Source organism: Nycticebus coucang, chromosome 11 (assembly GCF_027406575.1).
Source record: "Nycticebus coucang isolate mNycCou1 chromosome 11, mNycCou1.pri, whole genome shotgun sequence".
NCBI classification, from domain to species: Eukaryota; Metazoa; Chordata; class Mammalia; order Primates; family Lorisidae; genus Nycticebus; species Nycticebus coucang.
The window spans coordinates 78,692,308-78,718,359 of record NC_069790.1 but is presented as its reverse complement, the minus strand read 5'-3'; the positions used below and the strand labels follow the sequence as shown (position 1 = coordinate 78,718,359).

The 26,052-nt window shown below is 41.7% G+C and overlaps 1 long non-coding RNA gene and 1 pseudogene across 3 annotated transcripts; both read left to right on the top strand.

Moving 5' to 3' along the window:
- Window positions 1-885: 885 nt before the first annotated feature.
- LOC128559990 (uncharacterized) lies at window positions 886-24,179 on the top strand. 2 transcript variants are annotated; one of them, XR_008372857.1, is made up of 5 exons: window positions 886-1,006; window positions 5,558-5,627; window positions 12,219-12,317; window positions 14,189-14,283; window positions 23,953-24,179. It is a non-coding gene; the product is annotated as an uncharacterized LOC128559990 (long non-coding RNA). The 2 variants fall into 2 exon arrangements; XR_008372858.1 differs by lacking the exon at window positions 14,189-14,283.
- LOC128559989 (60S ribosomal protein L4-like) lies at window positions 17,007-18,408 on the top strand (annotated as a pseudogene). The gene has a single exon (XR_008372856.1). The product of XR_008372856.1 is annotated as a 60S ribosomal protein L4-like (transcript).
- Window positions 24,180-26,052: the final 1,873 nt, after the last annotated feature.

Genomic DNA, 26,052 nt, shown 5'->3' with positions numbered 1-26,052 from the left:
AAGATTCTTCCTGCATCAGCCCTGGGACAAATCAGACCAATCTCCCTTATCTTTGCTTATGCTTGTGGGCTGAGTTTTCCATTTACGTCTGCTATGAATGATGATCCGCTACACCCTCAGGACCGTCCAGGGGTGGGACACATTTCTGTCCATAACAGCAGCTCATTTTGGCTGGGTGGAAAAGAAGGAAAGAGTATCTGTCTACTTTGCTGTGAAAGTAAAGCTTCTAATACACTCCACAAGAGAGGGAGGGCTCTGGGCAGTGCATTCAAAAGACATATGTTTGAAATGTATCTCTTTAGTGTTAATGGAAAATAACAACACGAACTTACAATATGGATGACTTTGTATAGATTAAACTAGTTTCTAATTGCAATGAGGTGTGCTGAAAGAAGTGGTGTGGATATCTATAATTTATTCTCTTTAATTTCATGTGTCTTAATTTCAACAGGATGAATTTGCAGTGCTTGAGGAATGTAAATTAACTTTAAGATCATAATTTTCATAGCTGTTTTGTTTTCCTTGTTGATAACCTTTCAAAAATGCCTTAGCAGGCTAAGAAATTACCGCCTGTACTCGGAGGCTAAAGACGTGATGACAGTTTTTCTTCTTTCCAACTCCCCCTATCTCTTTGGAACAGGCTGTGACTGTGGGCGGACTATTCTGATACCATTGCTTTGGCTGTGCAGTATTTTGCAGCCTAAAAGTAAAAGTCCTCTCTGTTATATCATTGAATGTGCACTCTTGCTAAATGTACAATGGGAGTTCTCTGGATATAAATGAGTTTTTTAGATTCTGTCGGTTCAGTTCAATGGACCTCAGATTTTAGCATGCATTAGCATCACCTGAGAAGATCTCTAAAGCGCGCACATCTGTGTTTCCCACAGAGTCTACGATGGGTTGCAAAGGTCTGCAGTAAGTGTTGCCCTGAGAACAACATTCAGAAGGCACGTGATCGCCTCAGAGCAGGGTTTCTCAACATCAGCGCTATTGCCAGTTAGGTCGGGTGAGTATTAGTTGTGGGACTGTTCTCTGCACTGTAGGAAATGTCACAGCATCTCTGGCCTCTACCCAATAGATGCCAGTAGCAGTCCCATCCTCCTTCCCCATGTGACAGAAAAAATGTCTCCAGACATTGGCAAATGTCTTCTGGAGTGGCGGATTTAAGAGCCATTGCCCCAGAACCTTTGCTCTTCCCAATTCAAACATCCTGGCCACCCAACCATTCTTGCGCATGATGGATTTATGTATGGAACTTTAGTCCCAAACTTAGTTTTCTTAGGATTCTGTATGATAAAATGAGGGGGGTTTTGTCATGTAAGCTTCAAACTAAGGGAACATAACCACTTTCAGTCTCTAAACAAATTTTATTGGAATAGAACAGACTTTTAAAACATTATTAAAATTAGTTGCTAATATTTACAATTTGAGATTACTCACTTTTGGATTTGCTGGAAAATTCAGAAGATCTGGCCACAGCAGCCTACATTCCTATGATGTAAGAATCAGCTGGACTAGGGGAAGAGCTCCCCCTGAGGAGCTGGGGACCCACGCCCCACCTGGCAATACTCCCTCATGCACTATATCTGTCTGTCTGTCTTTCAGAGGCACTGGATCACAAGTTTTGGTTTAAAGTTCCACAGCCCCTAGCTGAGAATTGAGCATTCCATATGTAGGGTTCAAACTAATTATTCCATATGGAATAATTCTGTGAGGGTTGGCAATGTTGATGCTAACTCTTGAATGTATTCAAAGATTATTTTGATTGCAAGGCAATAGGCCAAATGTTTTAATCTCCTGTGATCACAATATCTTCTCATTTTGTAATATATTTGTGTGGTATTTCATGTGCTTCCCCTTTCTGGAGTAAAATGTGGTTCATAGGCACTCAGTCTCCTTTGCTGATTTATCACATTTCACAAATACTTTTTGTTTAGTAATACAACTCTGTGTGTCTATTGAGAATTTTCTCTTTTGTGTCAATTCTTCTTCTTTTTTTAAGACAGTCTCACTCTTGCTCCAGGCTAGAGTGCCCTGGCATTAGCCTAGCTCACAGCAACCTTAAACTCCTGGGCTCAAGTGATCCTCCTTCCTCAGCCTCCTGAGTAGCTGGGATTACAGGTGCCTGTCACAACACCCAGATAATTTTTCTATTTTTAATAGAGTCAGAGTCTTGTTCTTGCTTAGTCTGGTCTCGAACTTCTGAGCTTAAGAGGCCTCCCAGAATATAGGTGTGAGCCACCACATCCTGCCTAGAGCATTGGTTCTTGGCCTGGCTGATGAATCATTTCCAGTGAACAGAGAAAAGAAAAATGGGTGTGTGATGCATTCCTGGCCATATGGTCTCTCACCCCATCCAAAATATCAATTTCATATGGAGTGACTAGAGACTGGGACTTGTGATCAGCTTCAAAAGGGGTAAGAGGAGAACGTGATGGGAGTAGGGCTGGCTTTATGGGCTTGTGACCTGTGCCTAAGGGGTCCTGTGCTTGGTTTAATGCTGCTATTCCCATCTTGACGTTCTTAATAATTTTTGAATAATAAGTCACACAATTCCATTTTGCATGGAGCTATGCAAATCATGTAGCTAGACCTGTCTAAAGGAGGGCTTTGAAAATTTGTGTTATTTTATTATTGTGGGATGTGAGAGTATTCAAGAATGTCTGTAAAGAAAAACAATGTCCTGGGCGGCGCCTGTGGCTCAGTCAGTAAGGCGCCGGCCCCATATACCGAGGGTGGCGGGTTCAAACCCGGCCCCGGCTGAACTGCAACCAAAAAATAGCTGGGCGTTGTGGTGGGCGCCTGTAGTCCCAGCTACTCGGGAGGCTGAGGCAAGAGAATCGCTGAAGCCCAGGAGTTGGAGGTTGCTGTGAGCTGTGTGATGCCACGGCACTCTACTGAGGGCCATAAAGTGAGACTCTGTCTCCACAAAAAAAAAAAAAAAAAAAAATAAGAAGTTATAAAGATTAAATGAGATAATTTTGAGTGCCGAGGCAGTGTTTGGCACATAGTAGCCCCTCAGTATAGGGCAGTTGTATTAGTATGTGTCTTTGTTTTCAAGGAGTCTAGAATTTAGAAGTGGGGATAAATGTATCAAACCAGGGCAGTAGAACCCGTGTGTTAGTCAGCTTGGATTGCCATCACAAAATATCAGTAGGCTGGGTATTTCTTAATACCAGAAATTTATTTTATCACATTTCTGAGAAATTTGAGATCAGTGTGCCAGCACCATTTGGTTCTGGTGTGGGTTACAGATGCCACTGCTGCCATCTTGCTGTATCCTCACATGGTGGACAGACAGGTCTGGTGTCTGTTCCTCTTCTTAGAAGGGCACCAAGTCTAATAGATTAGGGCCCCACCCCTATGCCCTAATGTAATCTTAATAATCTCCTTAATCTATCTCCAATGCAATCACCTGGGAGTATTAAGGTTTCAACATATGAATTTGAGGGATGGGTAGGTGGGACATAATTCAGTCCATGGCACCCCGTATAAGTACAACTAAGGCCCAAAACAAAGTGCCTAACTCTACCGGTGGGGGAGGTGAGAGAACGTTTCACAGAGGAGGTGATTTCTGAAATAACCTCTTAAAAATTGTTAGTCAAAGAAGTATATATTCAAGTTAATAAATCAAAGAGCATAGAGGAGTTTATAATAAAAATAGTCATGTCCCCACCTCTGTCCAGCCTTAATTTCACTTTCCACTGTCAGTGCTATGGACTGAATACTCGTGTCCCCCCAAATTCATATGTTGAGGCCCTAATCCCCAGTCTGATGGTATTTGGAGACAAGGCCTTTGGGAGGTGATTAGGTCATGAGAGTGGAGCCCTCATGATGGGATTAGTGCCCTTACAAGAAGAGACATGAGAACTTGCTTCCCTTCCCTCTCTTTGCCATGTGAGGACATGATGTGAGGACATGATGAGAGAATAGCCACCTGCAAATCCAGAAGAGGGACATCACCAGACACTGGATCTGTGGACAACTTTGATCTGGGACTTCGCAGCCTCCCAAATTATGAAAAATAAGTGTTTGTTGCTTATGCCACCTGGTGTATGGATTTGTTATAGCAACCTGAACTGCCTAAGTCAACATTCAAAAATTACAATATTTCATTTTAGTTCTTCTCCCATTTGATACCGTCCTTTACTCCTTCCTACTTGTTGTCTATCTTGTATTTATTTTTCAAATTTTCTACTGGTTACCTGTGTTACAGTGGGTAATTTATTTATACCTCTGTGTTTTGTGCCATCAACTTTCAGCAATGTCTATTGGCTTCCAGCTTTACACAACGATATTGGTGCCCCCATTCTTTTCTCTGGATTTAATCATCCTTTGTTAACTACTCTTTTGCCTTGTCAAAATTACCAATTTTTTTTTTTTTCTCCCAACACAGTCAAGTCTCCTTTGCAAGTCCCAAAAGCACCATTTGTATTATGAGGCTGTGCAAATGCTGGCCTGAGTTATATAATAGAAATACTATCACTTCTTTCCAAATGATAAGCTCAGGATCAGTGGGACAATTTCTTACCCTCAAGGTCAAATGAATTCTCTTTTCTTACGATTTAAAGATTTCTTAAAACTGTTATATATTTGAGCTTGCTACATATTTAGATATCTTTTTCTTATAGTTTTATTTTTGAGTTTCTAAATGCCTCCCTCTCTCTCTCTGGCTCTGTTTTTTTCTTAAAAGTCCTGAATTCAACAATCTTTTCCATCATATCATCTATTGCATTACATCATCTTTTCATCAAGATCATCGTTTTAACAGAGACCATCCTCCCAAAGACCTCCATCCCTTCTGGAGACCTCCATCCTCCAGCTCCTACATAGTCATCATTCTGAGAATTCCAACACCTCCCTTACCTCCCTTCTCTCCTCTTTTGTGTTGTATCTACTATTTCCTGAATTCCACATTTTCTTCTTTCTTGGTTTCCTCTTTCCTTTTGCTAAAACACTGGGAAACTTCTCCCAAATGATAATAAACTATATGCAAATTCCTCAAAATATCTTGGTTTTGTCAAATATTTGATAGCTTGGCTGGGTATAGAATTCCAGTGTATCAGGGATAGCAGATACACCACTGCCCCTTCTCATAGGGAAATTTTTAACTGGTTCTGCCCAGCCCTGTCCTGATGAGAGAAAAACACTTTCTGTTCATGCCACCAGTATCCCACAGCACATCTTAGGGGTCCATCATCAGATAGTGCATTGCCCATTTATACTAGAGTATTACTTCAAACTGAGCACTCAATGGATAATGACTAGCCATCAGATCAAAAGAATAGGTGCCCTCACTAGAGACTGCAACCAAGGCGAACAATTTAGCACTGTCAGTTTCCAGGCAACTAATTGATATTGGTGATGAAAGGCTTTCCCCAACCCAGTCCTCCCCCTCTAAAATTTAGTATTTTCTTCATTCCTTTATGAAATGGTCCCTACCAGTTTCTTACCTTCTCCAATCAAAATTTTATCTAGTCTTTGGAGTAGAATAATTACCTCTGCAAGCTCATGGACACATCATTTGACTAATGACTTCATTCTTTTAATTTTATAGCATTTGTTGCTGCTTCCAAAATATGTAACTATCTGAGTAGAACTGAAGAAAAAAGATCCCAGGAATTCAAGTGAGTTACATTCTTTTAATAACTGAAAATCTGGAAGATTTAAGTTATTTTCTTTATGCTTAACGTTCTGAAATTTCATAGTAATGTGTCTAGGAGTAGGTATTTTAGATTCTTGAGCTGAGCATTTAGTAGATCCTTTCAATCTGAAGATTTTGACTTCTTGGCTTTAAATATTTTCATTACCATTATTATTATTATTTTGCTAATCTTGTCTTCTTTATTATCTCTATCCTTTCTTGAAATTTTGTTTGTTGAATGCTAAACTTGCTGAGTTGGTCTTGTCTCTTAGTTTTTTTAAAATTACAGTAAAACACACAAAATGTTAAGTTGTCTTTTAACTTGTATCTCATCCACCCCCTCCCAAATCTCTTTGTCTTTTTGTTCTAAAGTATGAGAAGAGAAATTTCCTTGACTTTTCTATTCTTCTATTGCATTTTTTGTATCAGTAATTAATAATTTCTTAGCTGGGCATTGTGGTGGGTGCCTGTAGTCCCAGCTACTTGGGAGGCTGAGGCATGAGAATTGCCTAACCCCAAGGATTTGGAGGTTGCTGTGAGCTGTGACACTACGGCACTCTACTGAGGGTTAATAAGTGAGACTCTATCTCAAAAAAAAAAAAATAATTTCTGATTTTTTCCCCTGTTTTCTGATTTTTCCTTTTTAACTGTACCTTAACCTTAGTTTACGGGCATTTTATTTCTTTGAGTATTTTAATTACAGTTGCTTTGTTTACAGAATTATTTCAATATTTCTGATGATTTTTCTTGCTTTCTCCTTTTTTGCTGGTTCTCTTCCTATGTCTGGCAATCCCCAATTGTCTATTCATATGTAAGAATGAAAGACCGAGTGGCTAGTGTGGCTTTCTTCTGCTGTAACATAAAGACTCTTGAGGTTGAGATCCTTTCTGGGATAGGCAGGCAGGGAAGTGGGCCAACAGGCTTTACTCTCAAGCCTGTTGGCCCTCAGGTGAGCAGGGCGAGGGCTGGCTGTCAGACCATGCATCCTCCCAGCAAGTGAGTGAAAAGGACTTGACTCAGGAACACTATTATCCACACTAGAAACCTTAGCTTTGCCCATTAGTTCAAATGGAGTTGGATGGGCCAAATGGTTCAAGTTTAAAAATACCATATATACCTTTGAAATTTTTCCAGTGTTGATGATTTGTTTGAAATAGTGAGTCTCAAACTATTTTTATTCTTTTTAATGGAACTGAAGACACTCTCTAAATTTTGGATATGAAATTACTTGCAACAGGGAATATTTCACAAATAGAGTGTGTAGATGTAGGGATAGATTTAATGCTCTAATTGATTTCTTAAAAGAAGGATTTACCCACATAATGGGCTTCTATTGCTATTTGGGTAGATATTTTATAAGCAATTAAACCCAAATTCTGGAGTTCTTTTCACCTTTTACAATCTATCTGGCTATTTGTTTTGTGCTATTTGCTGACAGCCTAGCTTTGTTATGTTCTCCAATGTAAACATGCATTTATTAGTACTTATTTATATTACTAATTACTCTTTACCTGTTTATATTACTAATATAAATATGTATAAATTCTCTAAATTTTCAGGAAATATAGACGTGTATATGTATGTATAAAGCAACTAGTCAATGAAAACTTAGTAGCTCCAATGGTTCTAAGTTCTGTTAAAAAAAGGAATGAAACTCTGGTACATTCAAATGATAAAACATTTCCCAGTCTCTTCACTTTTCTTTAACTTTCTCCTTGCCTCCTACGTAGCAGTTTAATACTGGTTCAGAAAATATCTATTCAATTCAATTCTTTTTAGCATCCATTAAAGGAATCCTGAAGCCTCTCCAGTGTCATTGTCTTACGCAACGTAGATTGTGAAGTAGGATCTTTGATCTTTGTACTTTGTGGGTTAAAATTGCCTTTCTGCTCGTCTGAGTCACGGTGGAGCCCATGAGCAGTCTCTACTAGTTCCTGCAAGTCCCTGTAACTGTCTCCTTTCCATCCAGCCTGGACCAGAATATCCCAACACAGATAGTGAGTAATGCTGGATGACTCCAGAGTTTTTCAACAGGTTCCTTTTCCTCTTCATCCAGGTTGGACCCCCAATTTTCTGAAGATACAGATGTCCAGGCTGTGCCTTTACATTGCACAAAGGCACAAAGAGAGAGCTATGGCTACTCCAGAAGTCTGCTGTCTCTTGGAGGTGGATGCTGGGCTCACACTTCACTTGTAGAAACCCTGAAGAAGGCCCTGCAGCGGAGAACTAGCAGGCTTTGCTTCAATATGAGAAAGGGCCACAGGGCAGGGGAAAGGGTGTGTGGGCCCCCCAGATAGACTCTAATTCCCTGTCCACTCCTCCCATTTCCCACATCTCTTTTGAAATCTAGAGAATGACCTGTTTGTTTGTTTTATATTCTATTTTGTTGCTTTAATTTCTGGGTGTAGCTTCATTTCAGGTAATGCTTTCAGAAGAACTTGAGTGCCTAGCTCCTTTTCCCCAGTAACACAAAGAGAGCACACGGCCCCTTAGGATTATATGAAGTGTTCTCCTTTTCCTTCTGCTTTGCTCGAATTTACCTGAATAGGAATAAATTATGTGCAAAATTAGGTACGTTCATGTGATAGATGTTCAGACCAATCAATGCAAACATTTTAATAGAACAGATTGAAAAAAATTCTCTACCTAGCCTCATTCTGGGCTCCCACACACTAGCTCTGAGGGACCTGTGTCCCCATCTTCATCCCTTGCTCAGCCTTTGCTTTCCCCGGCCTCTGTCCATCCCCAGCCCTCTCGGTGTAAGATACAAGCATTCACATGAGGGATAACTGGGGATGGATGAATGGTACCAGAGCAGGCAAGCAAGTACAGTGAGGAGAACAGCAATCTCTAAGGAAACCACTGATGTCCTTGCAATGGCCCTGGAAGGCAGCTCAGCCCAGCGCATAGTGTGAACCAAATCCATGCTGAGAAACGGATGGATGGGAATTAATTACTGTCTTCTCAAATACTTGCTGGAGTTACTTGCAAATCAGAAGAAATATATAACAGTGTACTCTGAGATGTACTCCCACCTATTGGGAGCTTTAAAAAGGTTGCTCCCCACAAATTAAAACGAGGTAGGTTAACACAGAGTTAAAGTATGACATCAACACAAAGTTGCACAGAACAGAATGTGGACTATGGAATATGCAAAGCCATTAAAAAGACAATGCAGTGCAGCTTTCAGGACAGTAGCCTGTCTGATGCTAAGCATAGCTAGAAGAAATACCTGAAAATTGGGAGCATGGTGATCAGCTTGGAAATTAGAGTCATAAGGAAAAAACATTGGCAGAGCCCTCAAAAGCATTGTCCAGGGACAATAATCCCCTCCCACTGGCAGGACCACTCCTACCATGTAGGTGGAGGCTCCGGGCTTTCTCAGCCTGATGCCATTAGCACTGGATTTATCTGAAGAACTCTCTTTGTCCTGATTTTCTCTCTCCAGGCAATCTCTGATTATTATCTGACGTCCTCTATAGTTCTGCCTACGGAAATGGATCTATTAACAAAGGCTTTTAGTATTCCATCCCTTATAATACTTTTTTTTCTGACTACAAATGAACAAAATGGCATTTTGACCACTATATTATTTGGTTTCCCCTGCAGGTCCACCAAGGGGGCAGGAAGGGCTGGTTATACAGTATATGAGTGTTCATGTTCCTGCCTGAGATACTTCTCATTGAAAATGAATAATCTGGCATTCAGTTTTGGGGATTCAGGGGATATGATTCTGCCTCTCTTCCTGAGGAGATTAATATGCTCAGGAAGGACTTGGGTTTCTGAGCCTGGAAGGAGAAAGCCTGGCTCAGGGATGTGGAAAGTTCACTGGTAAGGACACAGCCCACTGAGCCTTGTTTCCTATGTGATAAACACATATGCTTCTAGCTGCTGTTATTTTACCATTTTTAGACAAGGATAAAATGCTCAGTTCATAATGTGAGCTGCAGTGCTCACTGTGTGTGGTATGCTCGACATTAACTTCTAGGTTTCTAGAACAAAAGTAGGGCATTGTTTCTGTCATACTCATCCTTTTAAAAATCCCCCTAAACTCAGTATAAAATAAACAATGTTTTAAAATTTTAACTTAATTAAAACCCCGGTGCAGAGGCATTTCGTTCTAGGTCTACTAATTAAGAAGGGAAAGGAGGAAGGCCAGTGAATTATTTCAGCCTAAAACTTAACCCCTCCTATTTCCCCTACATGCAAGAGACAATAGGAGATTTGTGTCAAGAGAATTTCCATCCTGCTTGAATTACACTGAGATGCTTTAGGAAGACATGTAAAGAAAATAGAGCACAATTTTCTATTTACTTATTTTTTGGATACATATTTATTACGTAAACCCTCACAGCCAGGCCCCAATAAAGCAGGATTGCTAATGTGAAGTAAGCAAAAGCAGGGCTTTTAAAAACTGCCTGAGAGGGGATCCTTTCTAGTGATAATGGCTGCTGTTTCCATGGCAATTGCAGCAGCTTCACCTGCACGCCCAGTCTCTCTGCTCCTTTTGTTCAGAGCAAACCACCATTAGCAGCAACCAGCACTATTAGCAAGGCAGAGAGGCTTTTGAGGAAACTGGTTGCCACCCTTGAGTGTACAGAGCTCTCCTTCTGTAATGGATCCCCCACTCAACACAATAGCAAGAGGGTTCTTGAAAAAATGTTTGTGACCTCAGGTGGATCAAATTCTTTTCTCAGAAAGAGTTAAAAGTCTTTAATTCTCAAATGTAGTGATTCCCAAACTCTCACATGCCTTGTGCCTCATACTCCCTTCTCCGTCAAGTGCAAATTCCCAAACCCCATCTCCGGAGAATCTGGCTTAGTAGGTCTGAGATGGGGCCCAGGACTCTGAATTTTTAGTTAGCTATCCTGGCTGATTCAGATACAGATGGGCCCAAGATGACACTTCCGAGATGCCCTATTTTGGATACTGTCTAAATATCCCAAAGAGGAGAAAATTGGATACTGTCTGACTCATAATTTATTTTTTATTTAAAATTTTCTTTTTAGAAACAGGGTCTCACTCTGTCATCCAGGCTGCAGTGCAGTGGCACCATCATAGCTCATTGCAGCCTTCAATTCCTGGGCTCAATCGATACTCTTCCCTCAGCCTTCTGAGTACCTGGGGTTACAAGTTCGGTATATCACGTCTGGCTAATTTTTCTTATTTTTTTTTGTAAAGACAGAGTTGTGCTTTGTTCCCCAGGCTGGTCTTTAACTCTTGGCCTCAAACAATCCTTCTATCTTGGCCTCCCAAAGTGCCGAGATTATAGAGGTGAGCCGTCACACCCGGCTTTCTTCATAATTTTAAAGAACATTTTAAGAGAACAGTTGAATCTCAAGGGATTTCCCCAGCAAAGACTAGTTTGAATATATTCAGGCCACATGGCTTTAGCGAAGTGGCAAAGCAGTTTTAGTTTAGTCCTGCACGTTAGACTGTTTGCTTTTGGGGCTTGGTTTCTCATAAGTCCTTTGCAGGGCTCCCTCAGAGCAGTAACCAACACGTGCTGTTCTCATCTAGGGAAAAGACAAAGAACTTCTCCCCCTGCAGAACCGGGCCAGCTCAGAGAACAGGTGGGCTGTTACCTCCAGGGACCAGACAAAAATCAAATACTAAGCCATGCTCTGACTTTCTCATAAGAGTCAATGTGGGCTTCAACCTTAGCAAGGCTAGAGGGTTAAAGTTTTAGAAAGGGAGAAGAAGGTATCCCTTTGATCGTCTGTTCTTGCTCATGCTAAAACAAAGCTGTGTGACTGATACAGCATGTCAGTAGCAACCTCTTCCTTCATCTTCAATTTTTCAGCCTTCTAGGCTTTAGAGGTTCTAAGATAGTCTCTGCGGCTCCTTTTACTTAGTGTCTAGGTTGCCCTTGAGGCCTCTTTTAACCATATTCTGCTTGTGAGATACAGGACCCCTGCAGGAACCTGAAAAAGACCATGGTACATCTATCATAGGAGACCTTCTCACAGAGTTGGCATTTAGGAGTCACACAATAGAGGCTTCCAATTCACAGCACCCTAAGTAAAACTTTTCAGGAAGGTGCTCCTTTTGCCCCAAAAAATAGTCCTCTGTTCCAGAAATAATGTCGGTGTGCACACCCCACAGTGCTGCAGGTGGTATTTACGCTCTTATTCAAATGCAGTTTCTCTTTGAAGGAGAATAAAGTAGATCGGAATAAAAGTCCTATTTTTGGAAAGGAGAAATAAGTGATGCACTGATAGATATTTGCAAGGTAAAAAAATCTTTCCTGAAGGAAAGCATCCTCAGTCACTTAACTTTCTTTGCAGCAGCTGGCTCCGTACCTGATGGCTCGTGTTGCTGACGAGTTTGTGGCTTTTCCCATTTTCACAAAATGGGAACAAAATGATGTGTTTCCATTGCAATACATAGGCAATTGTTAGCAACAGCTTTTTTTTTTTTAATTTAAATAACTACTAGCTTTATGAAGTGGAACCTCCCTTGCATCAAGAACTGCAGGACCAGTTTTGAACAAGTCACAGTTTGGGTCTGAGTTCAGAGGTGCTGAGGGATTTTTGTTTTCTGTTTTTGACAGTGTTTTGCTCTGTCACCCCAGGTACAGTGTGCAGTGGCATCATCATGGTTGACTGCAACCTCAAACTCCTGGGCTCAAGTGATCCTCCTTCATCAGCCTCCCAAGTAGCTCAGACCACAGGTATGCACCACCGGACCTCGCTAAGCTTTTCTATTTTTAGTAGAAACCGGGTCTCTCTCTTGCTCAAGCTGGTCTCAAACTCTTGAACTCAAGGAATCCTTCCTCCTCAGCCTCCCAGACTGCGAGGGTTACAGGTACGATCCACAGTGCCTGGCTAGTGCTGAGTTTTTATCCTTGTCAAATAAACTACATGGAGCTGCTCTACTTTGAAAGAGCAGTGAAATGAAGCCATCAAATGTGGTGGTGAAGCCTGCAATTTTGAGATTCGAGCTGCTGGAGTTCTAAGCCATGCTCCACTGCAGTCTTGACAGGCTCCTAGTCTTTTTATTTTTTTGAAACAGAGTCTCACTGTGTCGACCCTGTAGAGTGCCACAGTGTCATAGCTCACAGTAACCTCAGACCCTCAGGCTCAAGCAATTCTCTTGGCTCAGCCTCCCAAAAGCTGGTATTACAGGTGCTCACCACAACGTGTGGTTATTTTTAGAGACCAAGTCTTGCTCTTGCTCAGGCTGATCTTGAACCTGTGAGCTCAGGCAATCCAACTGCATGAGCCTCCCAGAGTGCTAGGATTACAGGTATGAGCCACCTTGCCTGGCTGGGCTCCTCATCCTTAGGATGGGAATAAGAAGAGCTGCATCAAGTGGTTATGGTGGGAATTAGACAAGGAGATGCATGTTAGGCTGTTAGTGGAGCACTGGCACTTAGCAAGGGCCCAGCAAAAGTTCACAGTTATTGATGTGGAGACAAGACCGTTATATAGATATTTGATGGAGCAATAACTCGAGGGACATGCCTGGATTTATTCTGAGGATGAGGGAGACAATGCCATTACCCTTGGAGTGAGTTAGTGCTCTGGTTTCTATCTTTTGTCCATGGAATGGATGCTGGAATTCCACTATGAATCCCTTACCCAAGCAAGTGGGAGGCAGCAAGCCAGCAAGGACAGATTGAGCTCTAGCCATTTCTGTTTCCCCCTGGCCAGGATCCTTCTTTTTTCTTCACTTGGATTCCATGATCAGATCCTCTCCGTCAGATCTTGCGCCCTGCTCCTTAGATGTTCAGAACTCTCATTTCTTCTCTAGCTCTATCTCCTCTGAGATATCTCACAATAATCCAACCACCTTTGTGCGCCTAAGGGAGCTCCAAGAGGATCCCCATACAGAAAGATCCTTGCTCCCCCCACTGTTCCCACGTTCCACGCTAAGGACAGCACATTTCCCCCACCGTGGGTGGTAGGGGCATCTTCTCATCATGCTCAGGGAGAGGCGGATGAAGTGTAGAGCTCCCTTCATGAGTGATGCTATTTATGGGGAAACAGGGAGATGAGGAATCTGAGCAGGAGGAAGTTCAGATTCCTGATGGGGAGCATAGAAATCTAGGGGATTTGTACTTTGCAGTTGCTGGGAAGGGCTCTGAGAAAAGAGAGGAGGGAGAGAAACATGCAGCCCTGGGTGTCATTCCTGCAGTCACCCCAGCCACAGCTGGGCCATGACTTAAGCTGGCCAGGAAGAAAGTGGTGTGTGTGCTCCTCATGTGACCCGAGCTGAGGTCTGTGGGGAGCTCTGATGTAACTCTAGGGTGTGAGCTTCAGGAGGGGGGACGCGGGCTTTGCCAGAACACCTGTATTGAATACTAATCATTTGAAAGTCTTTTTCCCATTTATAAACTATTTTATCTTATAACTCTTTTGATTCTCACAAGCCTGAACGGCCAGTATTAGCAGCCATTTTATAGTGAAGATAACTGGGCTTCCCAAGGGTAAAGTGAATTATCCATGAGTCTGCACTTGTAAGGGTAGAGCTGGGAGGCACCACGTGCTGACTTTCAGTTGTTTGGTTTGTGCACACTTACACTTTCGCTTCTTTCTCCAGGGCTTAGGGCTTGGCACTCCCAGTTCTGCAGGTGGGCAGACCAGGTGGCCAGGCCTCCAGTCTCTTCTTCTTGTGCCCCTGACCAAGCTTACATGGTGAGCATTTTTGTGTCTTTTTTTTTTTTTTTTTGAGACAGAGCCTCCAGCTGTCACCCTGGGTAGAGTGCCATGGCATCTTAGCTCACAGAAACCTCCTCCAACTCCTGGGCTTAAGCGATTCTCTTGCCTCAGCCTCCCAAATAGCTGGGACTACAGGCGCCCGCCACAACGCCTGGCTATTTGTTTTGGTTACAGCCGTCATTGTTGTTTGGCAGGCCCCAGGCTGGATTCGAACCCGCCACCTCAGGTGTATGTGGCTGGCACCTTAGCTGCTTGAGCCACAGGCCATTTTTGTGTCTTGGCTCCCCTGGTGAGAGACTGTGCTTTTGGCTGATGTGTGAACTTGAGTTCCTGCTTTTGCTCTATGCATCGTATGTATTTAATCATGTTTGATGGAGTTTACTTTAGTCCAAGTTCAAGCTGTTAGCCTTTTTCCTTTCCTTGTTTCTCTCATTTTTATCCATACTCAAAGCAAATAATTTGTCTTCCCTTGGACTTCAAATATACAGTTCTTTCTCCTTCCCACCTCCACAGCCACAAAAGATGCTGTTCCTCGAACATTTCTCTCTCTTCCCCTTGGAAAGGATATTTAGTTTTGGGATGGACTTTTGCCTTTGGAAAAGAAGCTAATGTTCTTGGCTCTTTTTCTTCTTCAAGCTGCACATTTGTTTCACTCTTCCTTTCCCTGTCTCAGTTTTTCCAAGTTTCTATCCTGGACTCATTTGAGATTGTCCCTAGAGGCTGCCTGACATTTTCCTGCTGCTCTAAACCCTTCTCCCTTTAATTCTTCCAGCCAAAAATTATAGCCGCCTTTTGTTCTTGCTAAAAATTTAGGGAGCAGTGTTCACCATGTACAGCTGTCTTCTGGGTTGAAGAGGTAGGCAGGGCCCAAGTCTGTGACACTTGGTCTTGTGGCACTTCCATGTTTGCAGATAGTGGCTCTTGTTCAATTGGTTGTCACAACAATGACAATGATGTGAGGCTGGCAGGGTGGGAATTATCATGTCCATTTTATAGAGGAGGAAATGCAAGATCATAGAGGTTGGCCTATCAAGGGTCATCTGACTTGAGGTTTTGGTCTTCAATTGTGATTCTGCATTTTTCATAAGAAAACCTGCTTTTTTAGAATAGAGTATAAATGTTCAAACATAGGGTCTAAGTTGATCCTGGGTGTGAGCCTAGGAGAGATCAGCTTGGCTTCTAACACATCTTACATCTTAGGAAATTCATGTGGGTTCCAGGGCTGGCCAGTCCTCAGACCTGTGGTCAAGTGTTGGTTGATGACACACCCTAGCCAAGCTCCAAAGCTACACATTTCTCAAGGTGAATTAATCACATTATGGTCAAATGTTGCAGTTCTAATAGCCAGCAACTTTCTTGTATCTCCAGTCTCATTCATTAAGTATTGATTTATGTTTATTCTCAGAGCCAGCTTACTTCTGTTTCTTATGGGACATCCCACTGTCACTTCCCTACATCACTCACAGGACCAGGAGAGGTCTGTTCACTCAGAGTTGAGCTTCAGTTTTCCTCTCTTTGCTCCAGTCATCCTACAGTGTGGGTCATTTTGTTGATGCTCGTAGACCCTTCATTTCTTGCATCAGAGAAGACAGATGCTAGGCCTCACCTGCATGATGTTAATGCAGGGTTCTTACTCATTGTTTCCATGAAAAGTCAGACTCGGGAAACTGTAATTTCCATTTTCGTTTAATAATGCTTTCTTTTGGGAGGCCAAATCCTGGAGACAGAAGGAACCTAACATAGTGGTGGCTTTCTTAAATCTCAATAAACATTTTCCTAAATCGTGCCTAAAATGCTCACTGTACTATTTTTATTTTGCTGATAAACCCATCAATTCTAGGTTTCACTTTGAAAAATATAGAACAGTTGGATTGATTATTTGTTCATTAACTCAGAAAACGTATGTTGGACACTCTCTACTATCCAGACATGGTGCTACATATGCTTTAGATGTGCTGATGCAAGGAGGGTCTTTGTCCTCTGGAAGTGCGTAGGCTTATGTGGAAGCCGGCAAGGGAACAAACCATCGCAAAGTGTGACGAACGCTATGATGGAGCAGTGGACAAAGCAGCACAGGAATTCTTGGGGGATATAAGTGGATGTTCTAATCCTCTGGCAGTAGCTGCACCTCCCCACAACTACACTTCCAAGTGGTTGACACCTGTGCCACCCCCATGGCTCCAGCTTTCCTGGGCTCTAGCATCGTTATTTCCTCCCCTGATCTTCTTAGTTCTTGGGGGTGGGGCAGTAATGGCTTCCCACATTGCTAGTTAATTCATTTCACTCTTCCCATATCTCTGAAAGCAATTCTTTCATTCGGTCTCTTCCTTTGAACCATCTTGTGTGAGCTATATTTCTGCCGGGAATACTGTTATTAATATAGGCACCAGAATGTGAAGGAGTTTTGCGTAGGCAGGGAACTAAATGTAGTTCAGTAGGACCCAGGTATAGGGGTGAGGTGGAGGGAGGACAGATGAAGGATCAGGGATGGGGCCTATAACAGCCAACTCATGAATGCGGGAGATTTTGGATTTTTATTCTGAAAGGTCTGATTAGCTATTGAAGGATTTTAAGGAGGACATAGACATGGCTGGATTTCTAGTTTAGAAAGTTTATTGGCCTCTGTGTAGACTGGGATGTCAAGGTGGTGTGGGAGGGGTTAGGACAGGAGATTAGCTTTTATTCCTGTAGAAGCCACAGGGTAGGGAGGAGCATGGCCTCCTCCTCTCCCCATTATGGCTTGTGCTTGACTATAGATATCAGTGTACTCCGAAAAAGAGGAGTCATCTGGCAAAAACATCACTTTGCCTGCTGTCTTCAAGGTTCCCATTAGATCAGAAATTGTGAATTTTGTTCATACCAACTTGTGTAAAAACAACAAACAATCTTATGTCATCAGTGATTTAGGAGGTCATCAGACCATCAGACCAGTGCTGAGTCTTGGGGTATTGGCAGAGCTGTGGCTAGAGTTCTCAGAGTTCGAGGTGGTAGGACTCACCATTCTGGCCAGGGTGCTTTTGGAAATATGTGTCATGGAGGCTGCATGTTTGCACCAACCAAAACCTGGTGTCACTGGCACCATAGAGTGAACACAACCTAAAAGCTATATGCCATCTGCCCTGCCCTGGCCACCTCAGTCTTACCGGTGCTGGTCACATCTAAAGATCGTCATATTGAGGAAGATCCTGAACTTTCTTTGGTGGTTAAAGATAAAGTTGAAGGCTCTGTGAAGACCAAGGAGGCTGTTTTACTTCTCAAGAAACTTGAGGGCTGGAATGACGTCTATGCCTCTCAGGGAGCGAGGGCTGGTAAGGGCAAATGAGAAACCGTCGTGGTATCCAGCACAGTAGACCCTGCACCATCTATAATGAAGATGGTGTATCATCAAGGCTTTCAGGAACATCCTTGGAATTACTCTGCTTAATGCAAACTGGATGAACATTTTTGAAACTTGCTTCTGGTGGGCATGTGGGACTTTTCTGCATTTGGATTGAAAGTGCTTTGTGGAAGTTAGATGAATTGCAAAGCACTTGGCATAATGCTGCTTCTCTCAGGAGTAACTACAACGTTCCCAAGCACAAGGTGATGAGTGCAGGCCTTAGCAGAATCTTGGAAACCCCAGAGATCCAAAGAGCTCTTCGAGCACCACACAAAAAGATACACGGCAGAGCCCTGAAGAAGAATCCATTGAAAAACCCGAGAATCATGTTGAAGCTAAACCCGTATGCAAAGACCATGTGCCAGAATACCATTCTTCTCCAGGCCAGGAATCCCACACGTTCGCGGATAGGGCAGCTGCAGCACCCTAGGCCACGTCGGACAAGAAGGGGGTTGCAGGCAAGAAGCCTGAAGCAGTGAAGACGGGGAAAGCCTGTTGGTGTAAAGCAGAAAAAGCCTCTGGTGGGAAAAAAGGCTGCCTCTACCAAGAAACCAGCAGCTGAAAAGAAGCCAGCCGAAAAGAAATCTACCACAGAGGAAAAGAAGCCTGCTCCATAAACTCTTACATTTGTTTACTGCATAAAGGTCAAATCATTTTGGACAGCTTGTTTTGAAAAAAGACCTGATCAAAGAGAAAAAAAAAAAAAAAGACAAAAAAAAAAATCAGTTAGCAGGTATGCAGTACACAGAGGCTTGAAGCTGAATCAGCTAATGGTAACCTGAGATTTCCGGCCTCCAGGAGCCATTGGTTCTTATCCTTCCAAAAGCAGTTAGTCATTTTTACTTCAACTTTGGGAAACTACCTAGTATCTCTCTAATGCACATATTCCTTATAAGGAATTAGCCAGAGCTAGTTTCTCTTGCTTCCAACTAAAGAATCCTAAGTGATACCAGATTCAAATAAGAAATGAATAAGGGTGTGAGTGGGACAGATGGGCTCTGGACATGCCATACAACGGACTGAATGTGGTTATTGAAAGAAAGTGTGCGGCTCTGCAGGCGAGGAGTTAGGAATGTTTCTTGGTGTTTAGGTTAGAGAGACTGGGTAAGTAAATGACTTGGTGTTTAGGTTAGAGAGACTGGGTGAGTAAATGACTTGGTGTTTAGGTTAGAGAGACTGGGTGAGTAAATGATGAAGGATATCAGAGGAGGATCAATCTCCCACTCCCACTGTGGGAGAGGGATGAGTACCTCGGTTTTGACAAGCTGAGTTTGAAGTGCTCATGGAAATGTCCGATAGAGACTTGGTTATGTGGCTTTGGAGTTTAGGGAAAAGATCTCACTGGAGATAGAGGTTTGGGAAGCATCAGCTTATTACTGCAGTTGAAGTCATGGGAGTGGATGAGGTCACTCAGGAAGAGAATGTAACGGGGAAACAGAAGAGGGAGGAGCTGGGAAAAGGAAAAGCAGTCCACACTGGTGAGGAACTGGAGGCAGGAGGCAAGGGCTTGATGTGATTGAGTGTGGAGACCAGGGTGGAAAAAGAGTAAAGGGAGCTCAAAATGGGTTTGGCAGGCTGAGGAGAGCGGGTGGGATTCAGAACTGGTTGAATGGTGGCTGTATTGTGATGATCTGGAAGAATAGGATGTGGGAGTGGTGGGGGTGGGTGGGGACTGGAGTCTGACATTTCAGAGATGGAGCAATTCTGGGTGGTAACTAAACTCCAGGTGTGCTCGTGGGAGACTACGGTGGCTTATGCCTGGAGATTCAAGTCCTCCAGAAGGAAGGGGTGACCCAAGCAGTGTGTTTATGCTGAAGGTGTAGTGAGGTCAGGAGTGAGAATGACAAGGAAGGGCTAAAGGAAATACCTTGTGTCTTGCAAGTGGAAACAGAATTCTGCAACCTTCCTTGCAAAACACACAATTAGAGCGTGAAAATACAGAACAGCTTCTGTCCCAGAGGACTGCAGAACAGTGGTGTCTCAGCAGAGCTTCCTTCTGTGCAAGGGGAGCAAAGAACAGGGAACTTGAGTAAGTTGAGAATAATAGAGAAAATTGTTTACCATCAAATAGTGGATTCCAATGACAGTAAGATGAAGGAAGGGGAATAGTGGATTTGGGAGCAGGGTATGGAAGGACATGTTATACATGATGATAGTGTCCAAGGATGACAGAGGGAGTGCTGGAATTCTGATGAAGTTTGGGTTCACACTGGTGCTCAGGCTTGGTCATTACCCCTTTGTCCTTCCTTCCATGGGGCAAGAGTGAAGACAACTGGACTGCAAGATGCTCTAGGACATGTATTCGTTTCCTCCCAAGAGAGTAATTTTCGCTGTACTCTAAAGAAGCAACTCTCCTAAGGTCTTGGAGGGGGAAGGAAAAGCAGAGAGAGGGAAGGAGGGAGAGGGGTGGGGCCTTGGTGTGCGCCACACCTTCTGGGGGCAAGACATGATTGCAAGAGGGACTTTACCTAACAAATAGAATCAGTGTAACCTGGCTTATTGTACTCTCAATGAATCCCCAACAATAAAAAAATAAAAAAAATAAAAAAGAAGCAACTCTCTTTCTGACAGGAACATCTTCCAAGAGTATTGAATTGAGGGTCAATGTAAAATTTTAGTATCAATAACATTTTAAACAATAATCACTTCTTAATTTTTTTGCCTTTACCATACTTTATAGCTGAGGTCAGATACCAATGTACTTCTGTGAAATGTTTTTTTGAAAAGTGTTGTCAATTGTGATCTATCTACATGATGTAATCTTTTTAAAAAAGATCTTAACATAATTTTTTTCCCTAAAAAGATACATATAGTGGTTTCAAAATAAGAAAGAAGAATTATGTCAGTGTGAATATAGAACTTACTTGGTCTAAATTGAAAAACCAGCAAAGAACATTCTTTCTTGCTAAAGGATTAGGAAAGACTTAAAATAGTTATCAAAATTGTCAAGTCAGGAATATTTTTGTGCAATATATAAAAGATTCATTAGCCTACTCACAATGATTTTGACATCGTCTTCTCTTTTTGTCATCCAGACCTACTTATATATTATCAGGTGAAAAGAAGTAAAAAAAATTCTTTGGAGAAAAACTCACAATAGATAAGAGGTTACTCCCTGGAGAAATGGAGGTGAGAGATCTTGAACTAGTGACTAAACCCCAGGGCCACTTCTAGTTTGTTAAATTCTGACCCCTGGGGGTTGGTTTCTGCAAATGCATCTACTTAAATGCACAGACACACGTCCATAAACTTTGGCCTTTAAAAAGAAACTTCATTGAAGTGTCGCAAGAAAATGGAGTCATTTATTCCCAATTTGAAGAGATAAATTGGCATTAAAAGGAGACTACGTGCAAAAGTGAACTCATTAAAAAAAAAAACAAAGGATTTTGTAATTTACTGGCAATTATAATAACCCAGATAAGAATGCATTGTTTACAAAATGTTAAAAATGTTTCTTGTTAATTTTCTTCACAAAGACAAAAATTGATTGGCAAATAACAGTACTTCCATCATTAAAGATTTATTAAGCATCGAATGTACTGATGTAAGGCCCATTAACACGGGGGAGAAAGGTGGTGCCATTAGCTCTGGAGAGACTATATTGGTAATAGATAGTAAAGGCAGAAATCTTAACTTATAGTTTTTTTTAACTTGATTTTAGCTAAAAAGCTTAAAAGCAATAATTTATAGTTTATTTTAAAAAGACAAGTAAGGTAAGTACAGGAATGAAAAAAGATTCAGTATATGGGACTAAGCCTGCAAGGAATTCAGTGTTTTCTTCATTTCTAGATGGTAAATCTTTAGGTTTGCAAAAGACTGAGAGTTAAATTGCTGCTAATGTTATGTCCCCAAAATAAAATGAAAAAAAAAAAAACCAAAAAACAAAACCTGATTAGTTAACATTACTGAAGCTCTTCAATATCAATGCAAAATGTACAAAATGCAGATCACGTGAAAGAGGGCCCTTGCCTCTTAGAGAATCTTCTAAAACTCCTCAAAGAATACTTTTTTCATTATTGCAAATATTCAGCCATTGACTGATAGAGCAATCTTGGCTACAGCATAACACTGTTCCTAAGCAACGGCATTTAATGAAAAAGGTCTCACCTTTGTGACCGGAGTAAGCATAGGGAGACTTTCTAGTCTTAATAGAATCGTGGCAAGTAGAAGCCCTTGAGTATTTCTAGTAGGAAATTTTCTGTTCTCGGATTTGACCTTAGGAGTTGAATTGACATAAGGGGTAAGTTAGAGATTCTGTTTTATTTTATTTTTACAAATATTTCACAAATTGTTCCAAAAGTGGTTATTAATAATTTAATAAAGTATCTTTCCTTCACTAATTTGACATGTCATCTATATCATGAACTGAATTTCCTTGTATAGTTGAGTCAATTTCAGGACACTTTGTGTTTGCCTTTTTTCTGCATGAATCCCACGACATTTTACTTAAAGTGACTTCACATTTTATTTTCATACCTGATAGAGTTAGTCATCTCTTATTTATTTTGTTTTTCAGCTTATTACACATGTATTCTCATGCAAGTGTTTTGAATAATGATGATGATGATAACAATAACTCGTAAAGTGCCAGTGTCTGTTCGTTCTTTTTATAATTTTTTAAAAATATTTATTTATTTGAGACAGAGTCTCATTCTGTTGCTCAGGCTAGAGTGCTATGGCATCAGCCTAGCTCACAGCAACCTCAAACTCCTGGGTTCAAATGATAATCCTATTTCAGCCTCCCGAGTACCTGGGACTGTAGGTGCCCACTACAACACCCTGCTAATTTTTCTATTTTTAGTAGAGATGAGGTCTTGCTCTTGCTCAGGCTGGTCTGCAAACTCCTGAGCTTAAGGGATTCTCCCACCTCAGCCTCCCAGACTGCTAGGATTACAGGTCTGAGCCACCTCGCCTGTCCTCTGTTTGTTCTTTTTTTTTTTTTTTTGAGACAGAGCCTCAAGCTATCGCCTTGGGTAGAGTACTGTGGCATCATAGCTCACAGCAACCTCCAACTCCTGGGCTCAAGCTATTCTCCTGCCTCCACCTTCCAAGTAGCTGGGACTACAGGCATCCGCCACAATGCCCGGCTATTTTTTGGTTGCAGCTGTCATTGTTGTTTGGTGCGGCTCCCGGCTGGATTCGAACCCGCCAGCTCAGGTGTATGTGGCTGGCGCCTTAGCCGCTTGAGCCACAGGCACTGAGCCCTTCTGTTTGTTCTTTAAAATATTATTGATCAATTGAATCTCTGCTGTGTTGTAAACGCTTGTATTATCATTTCCATTATGGACATCAGAAACTGAGAGAGTGAGGTGCTTATTCTCTTATCTTCTCCATGGTTCTTAGTTTAAATTTCCGAGACAAGGGCTTGTTACCCACATGTCACAGGTCACCAGACAGGTCAGGATAGGTCATAGGTCACTATGAATTGGCTCATATTTAGCTATATTCAGTAGAGGCCATGGTGTGTTGGAGCAAAGCATAGCTACCTACTTTGGACTATGGTGAGACCCACCCTGTACTTTGGTGCATCTCCCGAGTTAGGTCAGGTGGACAGTGCTTTCCTTGTTTCCTTTACTGTCTGCTCTTAGAAAAGAACCTCATATCTACTTTGGGTCTCTGAATGTGAGCAGATACACTTCAACATGACTTCATGGGGGGCAGAATCAACTAGTGGGACACACAGGTGAATTCATATGAGATCAAAGATTTTTGCCATAATCCGTGCAACCCAAAAATATTTAAAATGTTCACTAGGTTTGCTTGGATAAACTTACCAGTGAGCATTTCCTAGTGGGCCGATCAAAGACTACACTTTCAGGTTTAAGAAGGAATGGGTATGATATTAGGGTAAGTTAATTAATGCCTTAGAAGATGAGAAAATATAATGGCATTCACAGCCAGAGGATGAAGTCTTTATAACCACCCTTTATATAAGAAGATGTGTTCTGTAACTGCCCCAGAGAAACCTCATTGTCTACCTGAAGAGAACACTTTATTATTTCTGCGGTATAGAAAGGGAGTTGGAGTTTGTGTTTATCTGCGAATGTCTCAAATATTTATGTATAACATTGATAGATTTTAAAGTATTGGTATTATATGTGTTTTGGGGAGAGCTATCCAAAGAAAAATCCAACTGTTGAGGGAATCTAAAAACACCTGAATTTCTTACAATAATAAAGAATTAAATGATTTTCCACCAGCATCTCTCACTTACTTTTTTATGCTTCCTTTGCTTTTCTGGCTTTTCATTGTTCTTTCTTTTAAAGGATACAAATCTCCAGTGAAAAGAAATTTAAATGCTAGAGCATCATGAGGCTTGAATGTTGTCTTTACTGGGTCAGCAAATTGGAAGAAATGATACAGAACAGCGAGTGGAAGCCTTCATATTTGGATGATTGCTTGATATTTTCATTTTATTCAAATTCTTAGGAGCTGTTGGGAATATTAAGCATGGAAACAAAGCTTTGGGGGATCATTAATAAATACTGATGCTGATGGATGACACTTGTCATGCTCTGTCTTGTATCGAAGTTACTTGCGCCCTTTATTCCCTCATTAGACTAAGAGCCTTAGGAGTTGTACCTAAGTCATCTTACTGCCCCACCCCAGCACTTCATATAAGATTAATATAATAATCATTGTGCCAGGCTCGGCACCCATACATAGCTCAGTGGTTAGGGTGCCAGCCACGTACACCGGGGCTGGTAGGTTTGAACCCGGCCTGGGCCTGCTAAACAACAATGACAACAACAACAAAATAGCCGGCTGATGTGGTGGGTGCCTGTAGTCCCAGCTACTTGGGAGGCTGAGGCAAGAGAATCGCTTAAGCCCAAGAGTTTGCGGTTGCTCTGAGCCGTGACTTGATGCCAGAACACCCTACCAAGGGTAACTTAGTGAAACTCTGTTTCAAAAAACCCCCAAATCTGCTGATACTAAAGTGCCAAAGGCATCAGGCAAAGAGAAGTTAATACCTTCAAATTAAGTACCTGGGGAAAGAAGTAAGGACTGTTTGGGTCTGGCAATATTGTAAAATAGTAATTGATAGCATACCATTTTTGAAAAAGATGCTATTGATATTGAGCATTACTTTTCCTTTTGTGTATGAGCTTATTCAACACACAGAATCCCATGAAATTGGATTTCTTTGTTTGTGATTTTGTTTTAGAAATGACAATAGGGAAAGGTGAAAGCAGAAATTAACTCACTTGTTCAGTATCATTTTGTCTTAAATTAATATGTGAGAAGCAATATTCTCAATAAGGAACAGAGCCTGAGATCAAGAGAGCAGAGGCATATTATATTAGCACTAAACTTTTCGTTTTAGAAAAAAAAGAAATACTCAGAAAAATAGGAAACAGTAATTACTGTATTAATCTTTTCTCCTCAAGGACAATTAATCTTTGTCTAAAATCCAACATGAGGTTTTAGGAAAGATTGTGTTGATTCAGGGAGGTGTCAAAATTAGAATGGTTTATTGAAGAGGTGATGGAGTCTCCTTTACTTAAGGGCCTAAAAACTAAAAACTTTTTCATCTAATGTTATTACATAGAGGTTGTATCTAAAAGCAAGATGGATAAATCAACTTAAATTCTTGGTGACTCCCCCGATCTTAAGATTCAGTGATAAAAGCATTGATAAGTCCTGGAATTGCGTCTGGTTTAGTTTTTTTTTTTTTTTTTCTTTTTTTGTAGAGACAGAGTCTCACTGTACCGCCCTCAGGTAGAGTGCCGTGGCGTCACACGGCTCACAGCAACCTCTAACTCTTGGGCTTAAGCGATTCTCCTGCCTCAGCCTCCCGAGCAGCTGGGACTACAGGCGCCCGCCACAACGCCCGGCTATTTTTTGGTTGCAGTTTGGCCGGGGCTGGGTTTGAACCCGCCACCCTCGGCATATGGGGCCGGCGCCCTACTCACTGAGCCACAGGCGCCGCCCTGGTTTAGTTTTTTTTAACCGAAAAGTTGTATTAAGATGTAATTCAGTTACCATACAATTCACCCGTTTAAAGTGTATAGCTTTAGTATAGTCCAGAGTTGTATAACCATTGCAATCAATTTAAGAACATTGCATCACCCCCAAAACAAACCCGTAGGCATTAACAGCCAATCCTCATTTCCTCTCAATCACCCCCAAGCCCAGGCCTGACAACCACTAACCTATTTCTTGTCTCTGTAGATCAGAGGAATGGGGAAACTTTTCATGTTGGAAGTCCACATTAATTTAGCTTCAATTGAATAAGGAACACAATTAGATATACATTCAAGGAACTCCAACTACATATGCTTAAAAATGTACATTATTTTGTAAAAACCTAACTACAATGTACTTAATAACTTCAAAAATGAAAACTGTTTATTAATTTTACAATT